Below are 22,770 nucleotides of genomic sequence, written 5' to 3' on the forward strand. Positions count from 1 at the left end.
TGATATCTTATGGTCAAGTAAGGATGAAGAGCATCATGTTTACCTGTTTCATTGAGTTTCAAAGTCCAGCTCCAATTACTAATCATTACCCAAATCATCATCCCAAACTATTCAATACCCCACTTTGTAACTTCTCAAACCTTTCTTGTATTTCTCTAGAAATGAAAATATACCACTAGCAAATTTTTGGGAAAACTTGAGGCCCTACAAAGGAAAACAGAGTTTTGTTTTCTTACTATTGCCATTTCTAGATAATTTCTCCTCCCTCCACTTCCAAAGGATGCAGATCCTTTGCAGAACTTGTCATCAAATTATGTCACTTTCTTTCCTTATTGCCACTATCTCTCAATCTTTAGGTCACTCTCCCTTTATTATCCGAAGATTTTAAAGGCTCACTTACTTTCTTCCCCATCACTCTTGCATTAATTTTTGTGACTTTAGTTTCTATATAGATAATTCATCCAGTAATTATCTGGGGTATATAGGAATGGCTTTGCTTAGTCACAAAATAACTAACTATAGGTCTAATATTTTGAGACACTTTCAGACTCTCCCAAAATGGCCAAACCATTTTACAATTTTCACAAGCAGCGTATGAGGGTTTCAATTTCTCCACAGCTTCATTAATGCTTATTATTATTTCTGTATTTTATTATAGCCATCCTAGTGGATATGAAGTGGTATCTCAGTTGTGATCTTGATATGCATTTTCCTGATGGCTAATCTATTGTTTGTGTGAGAGAAAATACCCAAAATTTTACTCTCACTGTCACATTATCTGCTACTATTTCTCAGTCTTACTGCTGATTTCTTTCCACTCAAACTCTAAATTCCCTTCATGGATCACAGCCTTGATTTTACCAGTAGTCATGTATGGATGTGAGAGTTGGACTGTAAAGAAGGCTGAGTGCTGAAGAATTGATGCTTTGAATTGTGGTGCTGGAGAAGACTCTTGAGAGTCCCTTAGACCACAAGATCAAACCACTCAATTCTAAAGGAAATCAACCCTGAACATTCATTGGAAAGACTGATGATGAAGCTGAAGCTCCAATATTTTGGCCACCTGATGCAAAGAGCTAACTCATTTGAAAAGACCCTGATACTGGGAAAAAATTGAAGGGAAAAGGAGAAGAGAGTGGCAGAGAATGAAATGGTTCAACAGCATCACCAACTCAATAGACATGTATCTGCGCAAACTCTGGGAGATAGTGAAGGACAGTGAAGCCTGGTGTGCTACAGTCCACAGGGTTGCGAAGAACTGGACACAACTTAGCAACCAACCAGCAGCAACAACAAACTCTAAATGTTAGAATATCATGGTTTTATCTAATTTTTTTTCTCTAGGTGATTATGCCTAGTTCTTCTGTTTAACTAATACCATTATACATGCTAATGCCAACTAAAGAATGCCATCTGGCTAAAGGCTCCAGGAGTTGAGCATTGATTCTTTCAGGAGCCTGATGATACTAGATATTAAAATCCTGAATCTATTTTGGTAACATTACAGAAAATAGTAACTATATTTTTAATATTGTATTGTGTATATTGGAAGACCGAAGAGAGTTAATTATTTTTCAATCTGTCATCATATGCATCTATTTTGGGGATAATCAAAGTACATATATCATATCTTAAGTTATTATCATCCTCTGTGGTACTGATTTAATAAGTTATTAAATCAGATAGTAGACTAAGAAGTTATAGAATAGCATACAGAGAAAAATAACTCAGGTGTTCAGTTTGGATAAGCTGCAAACCATGTGGGCTGCAGTTGACTCACTGGGAAACCAGACAGGTGTATCAGATAATCTCTGGAGCCACCTGCAGCTTTAAAATTATGAATTGTCTCCAGTGATGTGTATTTACTATAAAAATCTAGTTATATAAGACCTTTACTGGAAGTATTTGACTTCTACTGCCAGGAAATCTTTGGCACTTTAAATGTGACTATTTTTTGGTACTTAGGAAAGCTGCCAGAGAGTGAATAAACTTTAAGTACTGAAACTTTCTGTTTATTATCAAATACAGTAAAAGCAGAAGTGACTTTTATCATTCATAACAAATGATTAGCTAATTAACTACTTTGTTTCACAGAAAGTGATAATTTTAGACAAATGAGCTATTCAGTTTCTGTACAGTTTTGTTTAGTGGTTCATGATAAATGTTCCCACCACTCTGAGTCTGCTAATTAAGTGAAGCTTCAAATACAAGGAGCTAAGCTGACACCAGATTCTCAGATCACATAATTCACTGGCTTTCAGCACCAATTTTTCAAGGTTAATCTAACTTTCATGGAGTGAGGAAAACAAAATGAGCATTATGCTAAAATTAGTTATAGAAAAATAGGAAAAGCAAACTGAAGAAAATCTGTTGACACAAGGATAATAGTCTGTTAATAAACCCTTTGCCTGTTAGAGAAAATGGAGGTGCTCATTCATTCAGTTGTGTCCAACTCTTTGTGACCCCATGGACTGCAGCCCGCCAGGCTTCTCTGTCCATGGGATTTCCCAGGCAAGAATACTGGAGTGAGTTGTCATTTATTGGTAATTTTGAATATAGTATGTGAAAAAAATAGTAATTTTAAAGCCCAAATCCAGATCATTTTAATGGCAGTTATTGCTGTGTCAGTGTCATTAGTCACTTTCATTCTTACAGGCCAATGTGTTTGTATGAACATGTCAAGACATATTCATGACTGTAGTGTTAAAGAGGAAAATAATGGATTTCTGGGTATAGAATTTTATGGAGTGCTGATGGACAAAGTGAGGTACAGAAGTATTTTATATCCTTTTGACTACCACTACTTATCAAAGAAAAGTGCTTCTACCAACTGCAGCTATTTAGATTTGCAATTTGTTACGCTAAACTTAGTTTTTCAGATTTCTGGACGGCAATGGAATAAACATCACCATGTGTTAAGTTCCTACTGAAGGAATAATTTTTCTTCTGTGTATTAATAGCTTCTCGTTTCCTTTGCAGAGTAGTACTCCATTGTATGATTGCACCACAATTTGTTTCTACATTCACCTGTTAATGGAAATGTGGTTTGTTTCTGCTTTGGGGCTATTATAAATAAAGGTGCTATGAACATTTCTATACAGGTCTTTGTTAATACCTATACTTTCATTTCTTTGAAGTAAATATCTAGGAATGGGATGCCAGAATCATACGGTAAATGTATAATTTTATGGGAAACTTTTAAAATGTTATACAGAGTTGCTGTATTTTGCCTTCCCACCGGTAACTTACGGCTTGCTGATGGTTGGATGGCATCACTGACTCAATGGACATGAGTTTGAGTAAGCTCTGGGAGTTGGTGATGGACAGGGAGGCCTGGTGTGCTGCAGTCCATGGGGTCGCCAAGAGTCAGACACGACTGAGAGACTGAAATGAACTGAACTGAACTGATTACTTGGTATTGTCAGCTATTATTACTATTATTATTTTAACAATTCTAAGTATGTAGTCATATCTCATTGTCATTTTAATTTGCCTGTCTCTAATAACTCAAGTTGAGCGTCTGATCCCTAGGTCGGGAAGATACCTTGGAGTAGGAAATGGCACCCCACTCCAGTATTTTTGCCTGGAAAATTCCATGGACAGAGGAGCCTCTTGGGCTACAGTTCATGGAGTTGCAAAGAGTCGGACATGACTGAGCACACACACGCATATTCTCTTCCAATTTTCTAGTTAAAGATTCCAGCTCTGGAGATTTTAAAAAAGATTTAGGATGTTTATTGTCCATTGTCTTCACCTTTTTGGGGGTCTTAATTCTTTCATGCCTTCTTAAGTGGGTATCAAATATTAAAGATTATTTCATTGAAATGAATTATTTGATTTTATGCAAAATGGGAGATTTTGACTTAGTTTAGTAGTTGCACAGCTACTATATTCAATATATTGTATTAGACATTGTAAGGAATTCAGGTAAATCTAAATCAGGGCCACTGACTTTGGATAGCTCACAATATAAAGTAGATTCTACATAGAGTGAGAGTTATATGTGGTGTTTGAAAGCAGGCAGGGCAACAATCTAGGCTATGGGGTTTGAGAAGATCAATTATATGCCTTTTCCTACTGATTTTGAGACCCATTGAGTAAGAAACACAGAATATGGAAAAATGGACACTAAAATGTTGGCTTGATTACTGAGAAAGCAACCTCAAGGGTATAGCTTTAGAACTGCCAGTAAGTGAGTTTCTGAATGGTCTGTGCCTGTTGGACATTCCTGATCACAAGCAAGGTGATGCTGGCGCCGCCTATCTTTGATAGAAAATCGGCTGAGGCAAAGCTTTCTATCTCAGGTTTTACTGGTGGATTCAGTGCCAGGAGAACAAGAGTGAGAGGAAAAGGGGAAGCGATGGGTTGGGAGACAAGGAAAGCAAGTGAAGGTGGTGAGTTCTTTTATCAACCTGTTCCAAGCTTTGCATGAAACCCTAACATGTTTGCACCCAGGTCACTTTCCTGATGGACTTCTTTGAACTGCTGATACTCAGAAATGAGAGTTGAGGGCAGAGGGAAGAGAATGTATTCACTGGCTTCCCCCTCACTTCTATTTATCATTGGATAAGTTTTCACATGTGTCATGGATTCCCTCCCACTTCTGAGGGGTTGTCTGACTTTCTGGGCGGCCTCAGAACCCTTCTGGCTCTGCTCCTGGAGTATTCTCCAGAATATCTAAGTTCCAGTCTCCTCTTACTTTGTCTGGGCAGTCTCTTAAGAAATATCACTTTTTAAACAACGTGAGCCTAATGATCCCACTGGGTTCCTCACCTGTGACTGGCTGTCAGAATGTGAGAGATCACTTCCAAGATGAAACCTCTACCCTGGGTGCCCCGTGTGTATCAGGCACCAGGTCCCTCCATATAAGGAATACACACCCATCTTTCACGTGGCTCCATTGAGGCTACAATTCCCTAGGTTTGGAGTTAAGAAGCAGTACTCTCTACCATTCACCTTTAGGATTAATAGTTAAACATTAGATTTTTCTCTAGAGAAACTCACTTAAATAGGTGTGAAGTGATATCTCAGTGTGGTTTTGATTTGCATTTCCCTTATAATTAGTGTTGTTGAGCACCTTTTCATATACCTGTTGGCCGTGTGCATGTCTTCTTTGGAAAATATTTACTCAGGTCCTTTGCTCATTTTTAAAAATTTGGTTGTTTTCTTGCTGCTGAATTGTATCAGATCCTTATATATGTTGGATATTAACTGCTTATCAGATATGTATGACTTGCAAATATTTCTTTCCAATCTGTGGATTGCATTTCATTTTGTTGATTATTTTCTTTGCCATTCAGAAAGTTTTAATTTGATGTATTCCCACTTGTTTATACTTTTGTTGCCAGAGTTTTTGGTATTATATCCAAAAAAAAAATGAATTGCCAATTATGCTGTCAATGCTCTATGTTTTCTCTAGGAGATTTTTAGTTTCAGGTCTTATATTTATTGGCTATCGTCAAAAAAATAAACAGTGTGGGTAAGGATGAGAAGAAAGGTGGCACATACATTGTTGGTAGGAATGAAAACTGGTAGAGCTACTATGGAAAGCAGTATAGAAATTCCTCAAAAAAAAAAAAAAAAAGTGTCTGCAATGCAGGAAGACCTGGGTTTGAGCCCTGCATCAGGAGGATGCCCTGGAGAAGGAAATGACAATCCATGCCAGTATTCCTGCCTGGAGAATCCCATGGACAGAAGAGCCTGATGGGCTACAGTTCATAAGGTCGCAAATAGTCAGACATGACTGAAGCAACTTAGCATGTAGCACCATTTGATTTAGCAATCCCTCTTATGGGTATATACCCCAAAGAAATGAAATCATTACCTCCAAGAGATTATCTGCATTCTTCTGTTCAAAACAGCATTGTTCACAGTAGCCAAGAAATGGAAACAACCTAAGTGTCCACTAATGTATGAATGGATAAAGAATATGTATCTATATATCTATATATCAATATATAGATATATAGATATATATACGTTCCAGTTTTAAAGAAAGAGATCCTGTTGTTTGCAACAATGTGGATGAACCTGGAAGAAATTATGCTAAGTGAAATAAGCCAGACACAAAAAGAAAAAGATATGCATGATTTCACTTATCTGTGGAATCTAAAAAAAAGTTAAATACATAAAAGCAGAGACTAGAATGGTGGTTTCCATGGTTGGGGAGGTTGGGGAAACGGGGAGACTTTGGTCAAAGGGTAGAAAGTTGCAGTTATGCAAGATGATATGCAATAAGCCTATAGATCTAATGTACAGCATGATGACTATAGTTAATAATACTGTATTGGATATTGGAAATTTTCTTAAAGGGTAGATTTCTGGTGTTCACATCTCAAAATATATAGAAACTTAGTGAGGAGATAATATTTCAATTATCCTAACTCTAGTTATTATTTCACTGTTTACATGTATATTATGTTATACATCTTAAATATATACAACTTTTATTTTGAAGTTTAAAATAAAAATTAAAAATAAAGAAATCCACTTTAGAAAACTCCTCTCTCTTTTGTAATTCTTTTGACTCTTTTATAGATTCATTGTGGAAATCATTTTAGAATAATGAAGCCAGTTCTCTGACATTTCCTTTGAAAATATGCATCTTGGTCTGCCAGGGATCTTACTTGGGAATTTCATATCTTTTGTATCTTTCTGCCTAGTCAAATATTCAAATTTGACCTTCTGTCAAATCTGAGTACAATGCTTTAGAGCTTGAGCCCTGGAGCCAGCTGGCTCCTTCTTCTACCTATGTGACTTGGGGAAAACAACTTATCATCTCTGTGCCTCTATTTATCATTTGTAAAATACACATAACATCATAGTCCTTGACACTATTATGTAAAAATTGACTAAAAGTTTCATTTTAAAATATCACTACTGGTTGACTGATGGTCTCTAAAATTTTTACTTCTGTAATAAATTTTCCAGTAAGAAATTATATTCTAGAAATGAAATTCTCCCTTCTCTCATAAAATAAAAGTCAAATAAACGTAAACTGATAGCTGTTTCCTTCTCATTTTGGCCTCAGTCACAGTTATTTCTCTAGACTGTCTGGTCAACTTTGAAGAGCTGCAGCAGGCAGTCCTTACTGGAAGCTGTGTAGCAAATTTGGCGTCTTGAAAGTTGATAAAACTCAAAGTCACTCATGTGTCAAAGTTCAAAATATTATAAAAGTTGTTAAACATCTCTACAGCAGTGGCTTTTCCTAAAGAGAATCAGTATTCCTACATTCCTATTGTTTTAATGAAGGTCACAAATGACCTACCAGTGTGACAACCCAGTGGTCAACCCCCAGTGTTCTCCTTAATTTAATTATCAGGAACACTTGACATACTTTATCATTTTTTTCTTAAACACTTCCATTCATCCTGGTTTCCTCCTACCTCATTGGTCATTCCTTCCCAATAACCTTCACAATTTCCTCCTTTTCTGTTCAGCCTCTTGAATTTGAGTGTCCAATGATCAATCCTTGGTTATGGTCCATTCTCTGCCTATGCTCACCCCCTAAATGAGAGAGATTTCATTCACTCTTTTGACTTTATTTACATTTTTTTTTACCAACAGTTACAAATTAATATTTCTGACTTGGACCTGTTTTCTGAGGTCCAAGTTTATATCCCCAATTACCTACTCAACAGCACAACTGTTATGTCTGACCCACATCTGAAATAGAACTTGTCCATTCCTTCATCTGTCAGCCCCCACCTCCCACCCAAAACCCAGTTCTTTGTTCATCTTTTGATCTCGGTAACAACTACATTCTTCCAACTGCTTAGGCAAAATCCCTGGAGTCATCCTTAAGTTCTCTTTTGTTTTTCATACCCACATTCAATTAGTTCAGAAGTCCTATTATCTTTCCCTTCAAAAGTGTGTCCAGAATCTGACCATTGCTCACAACCATCACCATCATCATCTACTGAATTCCTACAGTCACCTCCTAATCAGTTTCCCTGTTTCTACCCTTCTCTCCCTTAAATTCTATTCTCAATTCAACAACCGGTGTGACCATTTATAAACATCAGATTATATCACTCCCCTGCTTAAAGTTTCCCATAATATTACACATTCACCTGCCCTATTACATTTTTTTATGTGCATGCTCAGTTGTGTCTGACTCTTTGCAACCCCATGAACTGCAGCCCACCAGGCTCCTCTGAATTCTGGAGTAGGTTGCCATTCCTCCCCCAGGGGAAATTCCGAACTCAAGAATTGAACCTGCCTCTCCTTGCATTGGCAGGTGAATTTTTTACCACTAGCAACATCTCATCGACACTGTGTCCCAACAATTCCACTCTGAGGCACATCTCAAGAGATGTGAATACACATGACAATAAAATGACTTTACAAGAATATTCAAAGCCGCTTTATTCCTAAATAGCCCCCAACTAGAAACATTAACTGGAGAATGGATTCTTAAGAATCATGGTATATTCATGCAATCAAATAACATACAACAAAATAATAATAATTAGCTCCTGATACATTCTATAATAGAAATATGTCAAAATGTCAAAATATTGTACTGAGTCAAAAAAAAAGCCAGACAGAAATTACTATGTATCATACGGTCCCATGTATATGAATTACAAAGCATGCAGAACTAATCTATGATGAGGAAATCAGAATAGTGGTCGCCTCCTTGGAGGTGTTGGTATAGACTGGGAATAACAGAGGGAAACTATCTGGGGCCACAGTAACAGTCTATGTCTTGATCTGGGTGTGTTTATACAAGTATAGATATATGGGCAAAATTCAATGAAATAAGATACTTGTATTTTACTATATATAATCTGTATTTCATTTTTAAATGAATTAAATTTTGCTACCAAGTGACTCTAAGAACCTTACACACCCTAAGTCTCTCTTTGATCATTGCAGTGCTGACATTCTCCAAGCCTGTGCCCTCAAAGACCCTCAGAGACATACTCTCCAGGGACACTTCACTTTACAGGTGTATTTGGTTATTTTACACTGTCCAAGAGTAGCAAAAAGATGTTTTCTCTTTTTGGAAAGACTTACCCTGATTATGAGTGCCTTAGTCCACTATTAAAAAAAAAAAAAAATGGAAATAAGAGGAAGAATTCATTAGATTGCTTTACTACTTAGAAATTGATCTCCCTTACTTGAGGTCTGTGAGAATGAGCTTATTTCTTGGCCTGTGGTTGTGCTTGTGAGATAGCCTATACTTAGTGGAGCTTGTTTGGCAATGCTTTGTCCTCTGTGGAAAGTTGCGCATGTGGATTGACAGTTTTTCTGCAGAGTAAGATTGTTTTTATGCAGAGTAAAAGAAAGCTCCTTGCCCTACCTAACACCAAATTTCTGTTTTAAGTTCTGCTTGGGTATGCCATGACCCATTGCCCCATGTAGATTACTTCTTGCTAAACTCAGCTGCAATGGTTTACAATTTCTAACATCATCAGAAGCAAACATATCTGCTAAACTGGAAGAACTTTGGCACATGGTATTTTAACACTTATTTGACCCTCCCTGGGTTCTTATAGGATGAAGGGTTAGAAAGCAGGTGGAGGTAGAAGCCCCCTTGTCTCTGGGGTTTCCTGGATACAGAAAAACAAATAGCCAAAAAACAAACAGCCAAATGGAAAAGCACCACTATTAATATTAATGGCTTGGCAGTACATGATTTCACACTACCTAATAAGGCCATTGTTTTCATTATTGTAGATCGTTGATACTATTTATATTATGGAGCACTTGCTAAGTGTCATGCAAATTTTGGTATTCTTTTTTTTGGCCTAATAAGTACTAACTAGTTATGATTCAAATTTATTCTTTCCTGTTTATGTCTTTCCAAATCATTATTCCAATTATTTAATGTTCATCTTCTGACTTTTTAAAAAAAAATTATTGTCGTATAGTTGATTTACAATGCTGTGTAAGTTTCAGATGTGCAGCAAAGTGCACTAGTTATGCATATAACCACTCTTTTAGATTCTTTTCCCATGTAAGTCATTACAGAGTATTGCGTAGAGTTCCATGTACTGTAGAATAGGTTTTTGTTAGAAAATATAACTGGGCTTATTTACAAACAGAAATAGAATTACAGATGTAGAAAACAAGCCTATGGTTGTTGGTGGTGTTTAAGTGTTAAGTCATGTCTGACTCTCTTGTGATCCCCTGGGACTGCAGCCCACCAGGCTCCTCTGTCTGTGGGATTTCCCAGGCAAGAATACTGGACCAGGGGGAAAGGGAAAGAGAGGGAGCGATAAATTGGGAGACTGGGATTGACATATCATTCAGCTATATATAAAATTTGGGTATTCCTGATACAGATAATTGCCACATTTCTCTGAGTTTTCTCATTATTCCTATTTTGCAAAGGAGAAAGTGAAGCTTAGAGCAATTAAGGAACACGTTCCAACATCATTTGACCAACGCACACTCCAGCATGCACTTTCAACTACACCCATGGGTTTAAAATACAGGCCATCTGGTGGCTCCTAGCTATTTACAGTCTGACAATTTTTAGATTTTTTTAACTTTGGTTTCCTAGTATGTAAAACCTTCTACCAATTAAGCAAGGCTTAAATGACTCAATATGGGTCAAGTGCCAAGCACTACTCTGACACACAGTAAGTGCTCAAGTAGTAGTTACCGTCTTAGTTTCTCTCCTAGTTTTGAATGTTAGTGCGCATTCATAGGTTTAAAACTTCGAATTTGTCTCGAGCTCTTCTTGACTTCAAAACAGTAGTTCCATGATGAGACACATATTAATTGAGAATATGGATGGATATAACAGCACTGGTTTTGTTACAGACTACACAACGAAGACACAATCCCATGTGAATGACAAACTACTCCTGCCAAATGGAACAAAATTTTGTAAGTTTTATAATAGATATATCTATAGAACACTACATTCTTTCAATAGCCTAGGATGTAATGCCATTTGAGCAATTGATTATTCCAAAGGAAGTAGGCTTTCATTAACTTTTGTATATTTAAAATTTTAATTTCACTTTAGCTATAATTTTTTCATTTCAGTTTGAAGACCATTTTCCTGGGTAGTTAAAATTGAACATAATAGAGGTGTCAATAATTTACTTTTTCTTGTTATTTTTGGAGTCAGGAAAATCTGATGCCAATAACTCCTTTAATGGTCATAAAACCTCTGCAAATTGCCTAACTTCTGTAACCTTCAGTTTTCTCTGTGAAAAATGGGACTGATAATAATGACGTTGCAGTTTTTTTTGTTTTTTTTTTTTACTGTCATGATTACACATGAGGTTTCAGCTGAGTATTGGTTGAGTAAGAGATATAGCTCCAATATCTCTTTCCTCTTCCATTTGCAACTATCCAGTGTTTTATCACTTACTTGTATATTTTCTTGTGGCCACACAGCTAAAATACATTTTTTCTTTATAGTTTTTCTTAAACCTGGGTTTTGGCCTTTTTGATCTATTCTTTTGACTCATTGGAAAAGACCCTGGTGCTGGGAAGGATTGGGGGCAGGAGGAGAAGGGGACGACAGAGGATGAGATGGCTGGATGGCATCACCGACTCAATGGACATGAGTTTTAGTAAACTCCGGGAGTTGGTGATGGACAGGGAGGCCTGGCGTGATGCAATTCACGGGGTCTCAAAGAGTCGGACACAACTGAGCGACTAAACTGAACGGATCTATTCTTTAGGGTTTGTAATATACTTTCATGTTGCTTTAATACTTGTTTATATGACCATTCTATACAGTCTTAAGATAAAGGATCATAAAACAACACTCTGGGTAGGTGTGTTGGTGTATTTATCTATCCCTTTCACATTTCCTTTGTAATTTCACTTTACGGTTTACTATTCTTTTGGAGTAGGGTGCTTTTTTTGACTTGCCTGCCATGATTTATAGGTCTCATTCCTCTTAACTTTTAGATTAGATGCCCAGAACTAAAGTATAAGGCATGTCTGAATGTGCTTATCTTTATTGTTAACTATTTAGAAACTAATATGACCTGCTATTTTTCACCAAGGTCTTTGTCACATCCACCTAATCCTTCATTTCTTATAATTTAGAATTAAATTCGAAGAAATAAACCTCCACTTTTTGTTTCCTCTGCCTTTCAGTGAGTAAAACCCTATCAGTAGGAAAGAATAATACTTTTATTGGGCATCTTTAACCAAATCTGGATTTCTAAGAGATGTTCCCATGGTTAAAGTCCAACAATACTACTGGGTCTTGCCCCTGAAATATTTTTAAAAATAGCTTCTGGGAAGGCTCATATGAATCTTTCATTTGACAGGCCCTTAACCAAATTAATTCTATTGGGAAATGGACTTTCTAGGACGCTGAAAGGCTAGAGGCAGAGACACTATTCAGAGGCAACTGGGCAGTGAGGAATTCCACTTTCTCTCCTGGAAGAGGATATGATTTTGCTATGAGTTTGGCTCCAAAACAGGGTGAATACTTTCTTCTAAAGGCATAAATTCTTTGTTTAAATTCTTCCTGAATAGATATAAAAGCTTTAAATGTAAAAAGGCTGAGGCACAATGAAACTAAAGCATCTCAGATCTAGTAGGTCTTTTTCCTGTGTTAGTCAGTCAGTCAGTCAGTTCAGTCCCTCAATCGTGTTCGATTCTTTGCGACCCCATGAACCGCAGCATGCCAGGTAGATGCCGGTATCTCAGTAGAATCTTTTTTTTTCTAATGTGATTTTTTATTTCTTTCTTTTAAACAGATACAATGTTTCCCTTGGTTCTACAGTTCAGTTTATTAGCATTTTGACTTTTATTAAAAACAGCTTGCTGCTGCTGCTGCTAAGTCGCTTCAGTCGTGTTTAGACGGCAGCCCACCAGGCTCCACCATCCCTGGGATTCTCCAGGCAAGAATACTGGAGTGGATTGCCATTTCCTTCTCCAGTGCATGAAAGGGAAAAGTGAAAGTGAAGTTGCTCAGTCGTGTCCGACTCTTGGCGACCCAATGGACTGTAGCCTACCAGGCTCCTCTGTCCATGGGATTTTCCAGGCAAGAGTACTGGAGTGGGGTGCCATTGTGCTTCATATAGCAAATAGTCTGCCCATTTAAAGTATATGATTCAATGATCTTTAGTATATTCACGGGGTTGAGCAACCATCACCTCAATCTAATTTTAGGAAATTTTGTCCCCCATAAAAAACCCTCAGACCCATTAACAGTTACTCTTCATACCTCCCTACTTCCTCCAGGTTAGGAATCACCAGTCTACTTTCCATATGAACAGATTTTTAAACAATTTGCTCAAAAATGTGTGTCTATTTAACAAATCAGTAGCATCTTGACATTAGGAATTCTAAGTGACAGAAGTAGAGAAGCTGATATATACAGTATCTGCTTCTGTGGTATGGGCATCCTCCACTGGTAAGATGTATTGGAAATTGTTCTGACTGAATAAAATAGAAACTCTTCCACTGATGTTGTGTGTGCGTGCATGCACGTATGCACACACACACACACATATGCATGGACATGTGAGTCTTTTGCAATAAGCAACTCACCGAAAATGGATGCAGTTGGTAACAGAAGTGAAACTGGCAAGAAGATCTTCTTATCTTCCACCATCATGATTTACTACTGAAAGATATTTAGGAAACTGAAGGAAGAAATAGTGATTTTTGGTTGCTACAGGGGAGAGCAGAGAGTCTATGGGATGAAATCATTAAGTTGTTGAAGGAAGTTTTTGTTGTGAAGTTAAATCTGCAGAATGTATTCACTGCTCCATATACTAACCAGTCCTGCTCAATGAATGACACACTGCATTAAAGGCAAGATAAACCAAAGTGTGGTCCTTTTACTCTCTTAACCACATCAGTCAAGGCAGTTGAAAATCAAAGCAAGGGATGGTCTAATGCTGTCCAAGTGTTTAAAATGGATAACTTTACCTCAATGCCTGGGATGGTTATTTAGAGTATACTGGAAGGCTCAAGGACACTATCCATGTCAGAAGCATAAAGCAAGATGGATTTCAGTGAAACTGTATCCCACACCATTGATTAAAGCTTCAGTTCAGTTCAGTTCAGTTCAGTCACTCAGTCATGTCTGACTCTTTGTGACCCTATGGACTGCAGCATGCCAGTCTTCCCTGTCCATCACCAACTCCCGGAACTTACTCAAATTCATGTCCATTGAGTCATTGATGCCATCCATCCATCTCATTCTCTGTCATCCCCTTCTCTTCCTGCCTTCAATCTTGCCCAGCATCAGGGTCTTTTCAAATGAGTCAGTTCTTCACATCAGGTGGCCAAAGTATTGGAGTTTCAGCTTCAGCATCAGTCCTTCCAATGAGTATTCAGGACTGATTTCCTTTATGATGGACTGGTTGGATCTCCTTGCAGTGCAGGGGACTAAAGAGTCTTCTCCAACACCACAGTTCAAAGGCATCAATTCTTTGGCGCTTGGCTTTCTTTATAGTCCAAATTTCACATCTGTACATGACTACTGGAAAAACCATAGCTTTGACTAGATGGACCTTCGTTGGCAAAGTAATGTCTCTGCTTTTTAATATGCTGTCTAGGTTGGTCATAACTTTTCTTCCAAGGAGCAAGCATCTTTTAATTCCATGGCTGCAATCACCATCTGCAGTGATTTTGTGCCCCCGAAAAATAAAGTCTGTCACTGTTTCCACTGTTTCCCCATCTATTTGCCATGAAGTGATGGGACCAGATGCCATGATCTTAGTTTTCTGAATGCTGAGTTTTAAGCCAACTTTTTCACTCCTCTTTCACTTTCATCAAGAGGCTGTTTAGTTCTTTTTCACTTTCTGCCATCAGAGTGGTGTCATCTGGGTATCTGAGGTTATTGATATTTCTCCCGACAATCTTGATTCCAACTTGCACTTCATCCAGCCTGGCATTTCACATGATGTACTCTGCATATAAGCTAAATAAGCAAGGTGACAATATACAGCCTTGACATACTCCTTTACCAATTTGGAGCCAATCTGTTGTTCTGTGTCCAGTTCTAACTGTTGCTTCTTGACCTGCATATCGATTTCTCAGGAGGCAGGTCGGTTGTCTGGTATTCCCATCTCTTTCAGAATTTTCCACAGTTTATTGTGATCCACACAGTCGAAGGCTTTGGCATAGTCAATAAAGCAGAAGTAGATATTTTTTTGGAACTCCCTTGCTTTTTGGATGATCCAGTGGATGTTGGTAATTTGATCTCTGGTTCCTCTGCCTTTTCTAAATCCAGCTTGAACATCTGGAAGTTCACATTTCACATATTGTTGAAGCCTGGCTTGGAGAATTTTGAGCATTACTTTGCTAGCGTGTGAGACCAGTGCAATTGTGTGATAGTTTGAGCATTCTTTGGCATTGCCTTTCTTTGGGATTGGGAGACCTGAGTTCGATCCCTGGGTTGGGAAGATCCCCTGGAGAAGGAAATCTGCTACCCACTCCAGTATTCTGGCCTGTAGAATTGCATGGACTATATAGCCCATGGGGTCGCAAAGAGTCGGACACGACTGAGCGACTTTCACTTTCACTTTTCTTTGGGATTAGGATGAAAACTGACCTTTTCTTGTCCTGCGGTCACTGCTGAGTTTTCCAAATTTGCTGACATATTGAGTGCAGCACTTTCACACCATCATTTTTTAGGATTTGAAATAGCTCAATTGGAATTTCATCACTTCCACTAGCTTTGTTCACAGTGATGCTTCCTAAGGCCCACTTGACTTTGCATTCCAGGATGTCTGATTCTAGATGATTGATCACATCATTGTGGTTATCCGGGTCATGAAGATCTTTAAAGCTTAGCCACCAAGTAACCCAGAGAAGGATAGACTAACATATGTTTGCTGATTAAGGTGATTTTGCTGAATTTAAAAGTTCAGATTATAGTATATTATAACTCACATAAAGATTTTAACTTTTTTCCTAAAGTTTTCTATGGCTGTAAGTGCTACAAAATTTCTGTACTTGTATTTATAAGAAAACCCCTAAAGTATACTATTAACTGGTTGGTATTGGGAGATAAGTGAAAGTAATATGAAAATGGCATTGCAGTTCAGTGATACCATAATCTAATTGTCTGTCATTCTTGAGTTTTCTTATGAGTCAACATTTTTAGCATTATGCAAACATATAGAAAATATTTTATGTAAATTGCCAGTGTTTGGCTTTTCAAAATAGTAATATTAGGCATACTTTAAAAATAATAATTTTGACATTCAGAATTGTTCTTTGGAAATTTGAATGAAAAATATTGAGATGATAAATATTTATCTAACACCTACCTAAAACCTTCAAGAAATTAGAGTTTGATAGTAAAGATTCTTAAGTTAAAAGTTAATCATGATTGTAGTGTCCATGAAAATAGAGAATTTTCACAGTCCTGAGACTGTTTCTTTGTCTCAAATTGTACTTGAGATATAAGGAAGTCTATTCTTGAATATGTCACACTTTGGTTTCACATGAAGAGAACTTACTTTCCTTTATATATAGCTGATGCTTAAGAAGGATGACCATGTTTGCCTGGAATAGTCTTAGTTTATGTCTGTCATCCCAGAATTATTAACAAAGCCCTATTTCACTTTTAGTCTTGTTTTGAACAGCAAAATGAATGAATACTTTGTGCCTCAGTCTTTTTTTTTGTTTGTTTTATAAATTTATTTATTTTAGTTGGGGGCTAATTACTTTACAATATTGTAATAGTTTTTGCCATACATTGACATGAATCAGGGGAACACATGCAAACCCATGGCTGATTCATGTCAATGTGCCTCAGTCTTGATCCAAAAGTTTCAAGAGAAAAACTCTTGAAACTTTGATGAGAATATATAACAGATGAGAATATATAGCAGAGTTGACATAAGAATATATAGTATGTTATCCCCCAGATAGTCAGAAATGGACAAATGTATTTACATATGCTCATATTAAAATCATGTTTAAAAATCCTATTTAAAACATAGGTAACTTGAAAACCTCAACATGAACTAATGGCCTATTAAAAAAATATTTTTTTTGTCTGCTTTCTCACTAAACTAACTAGAATCTTCCATATCACCTGATTTTCACCAGTGATTATGGGAAACCAAAGAGTGTTCATTTCAGGCATCTATACTTTGATGTCCAAATCTGTTTTCTATTAGACAACTCATTTTGAATTTGTGAAATAAAAAGCAAAGTGGGCCTGGAATATTTTCTTACGAGAAAGTAAAGCTTCCTGAATAGGTTGATAAAAGAGCCAATTCTTTGAGCTGAATTGTCTGCATTTTGAACAGTCACAAATGAGGTCACAATCAAGTAAAACAAGCTTGATCTAGAAAAGGCTATAAATATTTAATGATGGATGACAGGGACCAATTTTATAAAATGTGTGAGAGAAAAGTCATACATACTAACAAGAGCCAATTTTTTATCAGAATATTAAAAAGATAGCTGAGCATAACATGTGGTGCCTGTTTGTAGGACCAGCCTTAGGGGTCAGTGAGTGGCCTGTAGGGCGTCTTGGTCATGGCTTTTAACAAAATTAAAGCCCAAATGACTCCCTGACAATTATTAAATATACTGACAATTATTCTGCCTAATAATTGTCAGTGTATTTGACCAAATAAATAAGGATCTTACTGCAATTTTGGAATGGGTGCTCATAAGTTCTTTTCTGAGGAAGAATAGCCTACCTTAAAGGGAATATTTTTTCTCTGTCTTTTGTCCTTGCATAAATAATCACCCTCATGATACAATGATTTAACCTACAATGTCATCTTTTTTTTTTCCATTTCCTATACCCAAAGTTTCTCTCTACGTTAAGATTAGATTAAATTAAATTACAGTTTTTCATTTCTTCATTACTGGAACATTCATTCTGAAACCATTTATATGTAGAGTTAAATCATCTGTCTGTCAAAATGGTAGTGCCATTTTTAGAGTAATAATTTTTTACTGAATTAGCTTTTAAAAAGCATTTAATTTTCATTTCAGTTAGGTACATTACAGTTTTCTGCATATTATTTTTCCTCCATTTGTGGCCCAGTTGTCTCACATTATGAATCTTTTTGGTATAGCATCTAGGATAAGATCTAGTTTTGAGGGTCTGGTATTTGACTGTAAAATAAAATTACTCATCCTTCTAAAGTAGAGAAAACTAGTTGCTGTAATTATTCAATAAGATAAAGAAAAGACATTGCATTAATTCCCAGGTTCAACTATAAATCACTGCTTAAAGAAGTATTTAGAAGGTGAAACAGAATTTTCTAATGCTCAATCATGTCATTTTCCAGAAGATAGATATTTTCATTTCAATTTCTAAGTAGAGCTTCTTGCTCCCAAATTAAAGTCCACCTTCAGATAGATTGGTCTTTGCCCTGGAGCAGAAGTGATCACAGAAATTGCTTAGTAGGGGGGAAATATTATAAATCGGAATGTTTATTATCTTGATCAGATAACCAGGCATGGTAGTCTTAACTGAATGCACAGTGCTTTGAACTTTATTTAGTTTCAGACTTTCACCATCTGGTTAATAAAAATTATTTTACTCTCTGTTAAGCTATCTGTTACTGTTGTTTAATTGCTAAGTCAAGTCTGACTCTTTTGCGACGCTGTGGACTGTAGCCAGCTGCAGGCTTCTGGACACAGTCTTCTGTGTCCAGGGGATTTCCCAGGCAAGAACACTGGAGTGGTTTACCATTTTCTTCTCCAGGGGATCTTCCTGACCCAGGAATCAACCCTGCATCTCCTACACTGGCAGGCAGATTCTTTACCACTGAGCCACCAGGGAAGCCATTAAGCTATACGCATGCTAAGTCACTTCAGTTGTGTCTAACTCTTTGCGACGCTATAGACTGTAGCACACCAGGCTTCTCTTTCCATGGAATTCTCCCGTCAAGAATACTGAAATCAATTGCCATTTCCTTCTCCAGTGAATCTTGCAGACCCAGGAACTGAAACTGTGTCTCTTACATCTCCTGCATTAGTATTGGCAGGAAGGCTGTTTACCATTAGCGCCACCTCAGTTCAGTTCAGTCACTCAGTCGTGTCCGACTCTTTGCGACCCCATGAATCGCAGCATGCCAGGCCTCCCTGTCCATCACCAACACTCAGAGTTTACCCAAACCCATATCCATTGAGTTAGTGATGCCATCCAACCATCTCATCCTCTGTCGTCCCCTTCTCCTCCTGCCCCCAATCCTTCCCCGCATTAGGATCTTTTCCAATGAGTCAACTCTTCTCATGAGGTGGCCAAAGTATTGGAGTTTCAGCTTCAACATCAGACCTTCCAATGAACACCCAGGACTGATCTCCTTTAGGATGGACTGGCTGGATCTCCTTGCAGTCAAAGGGACTCTCAAGAGTCTTCTCCAACACTACAGTTCAAAAGCATCAATTCTTCGGCACTCAGCTTTCTTCATCATCCAACTCTCACATCCGTACATGACCACTGGAAAAACCATAGCCTTGACTAGATGATCCAGCGGATATTGGCAATTTGATCTCTGGTTCCTCTGCCTTTTCTAAACCCAGCTTGAACATGGGGAAGTTCACGGTTCATGTATTGCTGAAGCCTGGCTTGGAGAATTTTGAGCATTACTTTACTAGCATGTGAGATGAGTGCAATTGTGCGGTAGTTTGAGCATTCTTTGGCATTGCCTTTCTTTGGGATTGGAACAAAAACTGACCTTTTCCAGTCCTGTGGCCACTGCTGAGTTTTCCAGATTTGCTGGCATATCGAGTGCAGCACTTTCACAGCATCACCTTTGAGGATTTGAAATAGCTCAACTGGAATTCCATCACCTCCACTAGCTTTGTTCGTAGTGATGCTTTCTAAGGCCCACTTGACTTCACATTCCAGGATGTCTGGCTCTAGGTGAGTGACCACAACATCATGATCATCTGGGTCGTGAAGGTCTTTTTTGTACAGTTCTTCTGTGTATTCTTGCCACCTCTTCTTAATATCTTCTGCTTCTGTTAGGTCCATACCATCTCTGTCCTTTATCGAGCCTATCTTTGCATGAAATGTTCCTTTGGTATCTCTAATTTTCTTGAAGAGATCTCTAGTCTTTCCCAATCTGTTGTTTTCCTCTATTTCTTTGTAATAAAAAAGTTTATAATGATATAAAAAATGAGAGCTAAGTATGTACATGTGCTGCTTATTCTTCTATGTTGGGATCGACCAAGATATTTATCTTGAAAGTATTAGTCTCTCAGTTGTGTCCAACTCTTTGTTGATCCCATGGACTATAGCTCGCCAGGCTCCTCTCTCCATGGGATTCTCCAGACAACAATACTGGAGTGGCTTGCCATTCCATTCTCCAGGGGATATTCCCAACCCAGGGATCAAATCTGGGAAGATTGTAGGCAGATTCTTTGCAGTCTGAGCCACCAGGGAAACCCAAGACTAACCTCAGAGCAGAGCAAATGAACCCTCAGAAAAATAGCAATGGATTAACATTCTGAATGCATTTTTAAAAACCAGTGGTAGGGATAATAAAGCAAAGTTTTCATTTTCAAGATCCAGGTTTTGCTAAGAAAGAGAAAAAAGGGGGAAAAATCAGAAAAATAGTTTCTGTGTGCCAAAGATTGAAACCTAGAGAACTTTATGGTTGGATTAATTTTAAAATGGCTCCAACTTTTCATTCTTGCATATATACATGCTCTTTGCACTGAGACTTTGCAGGTTTTCCCACAAGAGGCAGGCCCTGAGACTCACTTAGGCCAAGAGAAGGCAATAAAAGTGGGTATTGTGAATTCTGAGCCTTTGCCTCAAGAGGCCATGACCACTTTTCTCTCTCAGACTCCTGATTCTTGCACAAGCCAGATTAGCCTCCAAGAGAGCCTGTATAGAGAAAGGTGAGTCATCATAGATAGATAGCCTGTTTCCAGCCCAACAGCTTGAACAGGCATGCATGAATAAGCCCAGTCAAACTGAGCTGAGCCATATCTGGAAAAATAAAATTAGCTAAGGCAAGCCCTGACTTCCAGAACCCATAATAGATTCATAATAAAAAAAAACTTGTTTTGTGTTGCTGATGCTTTGTGCTTGATTTTTCTGTAATATCATATTGGCAATAGTTAATCAATACAAAGTTAGAGCATCAGATTTGTAATATAATTGCAGAGTAATAAAAGACATAAGGTACACTATCATATGAATTTTCACAGCGTTGGGATAACTACAAGGTACAAGGAAAATCACAGAAAATATAATTATACTTTAAATGCTTGCAGGTACCAGGGAATGGACAAAGCCAAAGAAACTAGGTGAAAACTGAAACCAAGAAATGCAGAAACTTTGATGCTGTTTCCTAAAGAGTGACCAAGCCAGAACAAAAGGTTGTTATAGAAGCTTCTCATTTAACATGGTGCTTGAGTGATAGATTATCAAAGTCTGCCACAGAGCAGCTTCACAGGATGCTATTAAACCCAAATTAGCACAAAAGAGTGTCTAAAATGTTCTCTTTGTCCACTGAGAAGGATATCAACATGGCCAAGATCATGAGCCAGAAAACTCAAAGAACCTGTGGAGTGAACCTTATAATCAAGGCTATTTCAGTCAGGTCTAGCTAGATTATGCTGAATAACAAACAATCCTAAACACTCTGCAGCTTAAAACAGTAAGGTTTAATTCATTACAGTTTGAAAAGGGGATGGGAGCAGGGAGTCTGTTCATTGTAGTTACTCAGGGAACTAGAGGGATGTTGACTACAAGCTATAATGACTCCTTTCCAACATATACATTTATAATTTATGAGTCAAGGCCAGGGAACATGGGTGAACAAAGGCCAGCTATTAAATGTTCCCACCCAGAAGGGACACACATAATTTTCCTTTTATTTGTCTGAATTTTGAGTAGAAGGAAAAGAAACATGATGAATATGACCAAAGAGAGAAAAAACAGAATATCTGAAAGTAGATCATCTATCATGGCAAGAAGGAGCAGACAAACCCCAGTTCCATAGGACCAGAAGCTTTAAAACAGAAAGCATACAAAATATTTTAATTAATGACTTACCTTCTACACCTCTGTAATGCTTTCCCCCTTTCATTTTCGGCTACACATGTTTATTTGATAACAGCTTTATATGTTCTGTAGAAAAAATAGAAACATAATTTAGTCTTCTCAGGTGACTAACTGAAAATTTGTTATCATTATTGATCAGTTCAGTTCAGTCACTCAGTCGTGTCCGACTCTTTGCAACCCCATGAGCCGCAGCACGCCAGGCCTCCCTGTCCATCACCAACTGCTGGAGTCTACCCAAACCCATGTCCATCGAGTCGGTGATGCCATCCAACTATCTTATCCTCTGTCGTCCCCTTCTCCTCCTGCCTTCATTCTTTCCCAGCATCAGGGTCTTTTCAAATGAGTCATCTCTTCACATCAGGTGGCCAAAGTATTGGAGTTTCAGCTTCAACATGAGTCCTTCCAATGAACACCCAGGACTGATCTCCTTTAGGATGGACTGGTTGGATCTCCTTACAGTACAAGGGGCTCTCAAGAGTCTTCTCCAACACCACAGTTCAAAAGCATCAATTCTTCGGCACTCAGCTTTCTTCGCCGTCCAACTCTCACATCCATACATGACTCCTGGAAAAACCATAGCCTTGACTAGATGGACCTTTATTGGCAAAGTAATGCCTCTGCTTTTTAATATGCTATCTAGGTTGGTCATAACTTTCCTTTCAAGGAGTAAGTGTCTTTTATTCTCATGGCTGCAATGACCATCTGCAGTGATTTTGGAGCCCATAAAAATAAAATCAGCCACTGTTTCCACTGTTTCCCCATCTATTTGCCATGAAGTGATGTGACCAGATGCCATGATATTAGTTTTTCTGAATGTTGAGCTTTAA

The 22,770-nt window shown here is 37.8% G+C and overlaps 1 long non-coding RNA gene across 1 annotated transcript in view; it reads right to left on the reverse strand.

Annotated features, from left to right (window-relative positions):
- LOC145511114 (uncharacterized) overlaps positions 1–22,770 on the reverse strand; it is a 127,541-nt gene that overhangs the window by 63,060 nt on the left and 41,711 nt on the right. The window contains exons 2-3 of the long non-coding RNA XR_014057515.1: positions 21,935–22,009; positions 7,386–7,506 (exon numbers count right to left, since the gene is read on the reverse strand). This is a non-coding gene — a long non-coding RNA (uncharacterized LOC145511114). The remainder of the gene's footprint in view (positions 1–7,385; positions 7,507–21,934; positions 22,010–22,770) is intronic.

Source organism: Giraffa tippelskirchi, chromosome 6 (genome assembly GCF_054371585.1).
Source record: "Giraffa tippelskirchi isolate mGirTip1 chromosome 6, T2T-mGirTip1v1.2.pri, whole genome shotgun sequence".
In the NCBI taxonomy this organism is placed as follows: Eukaryota; Metazoa; Chordata; class Mammalia; order Artiodactyla; family Giraffidae; genus Giraffa; species Giraffa tippelskirchi.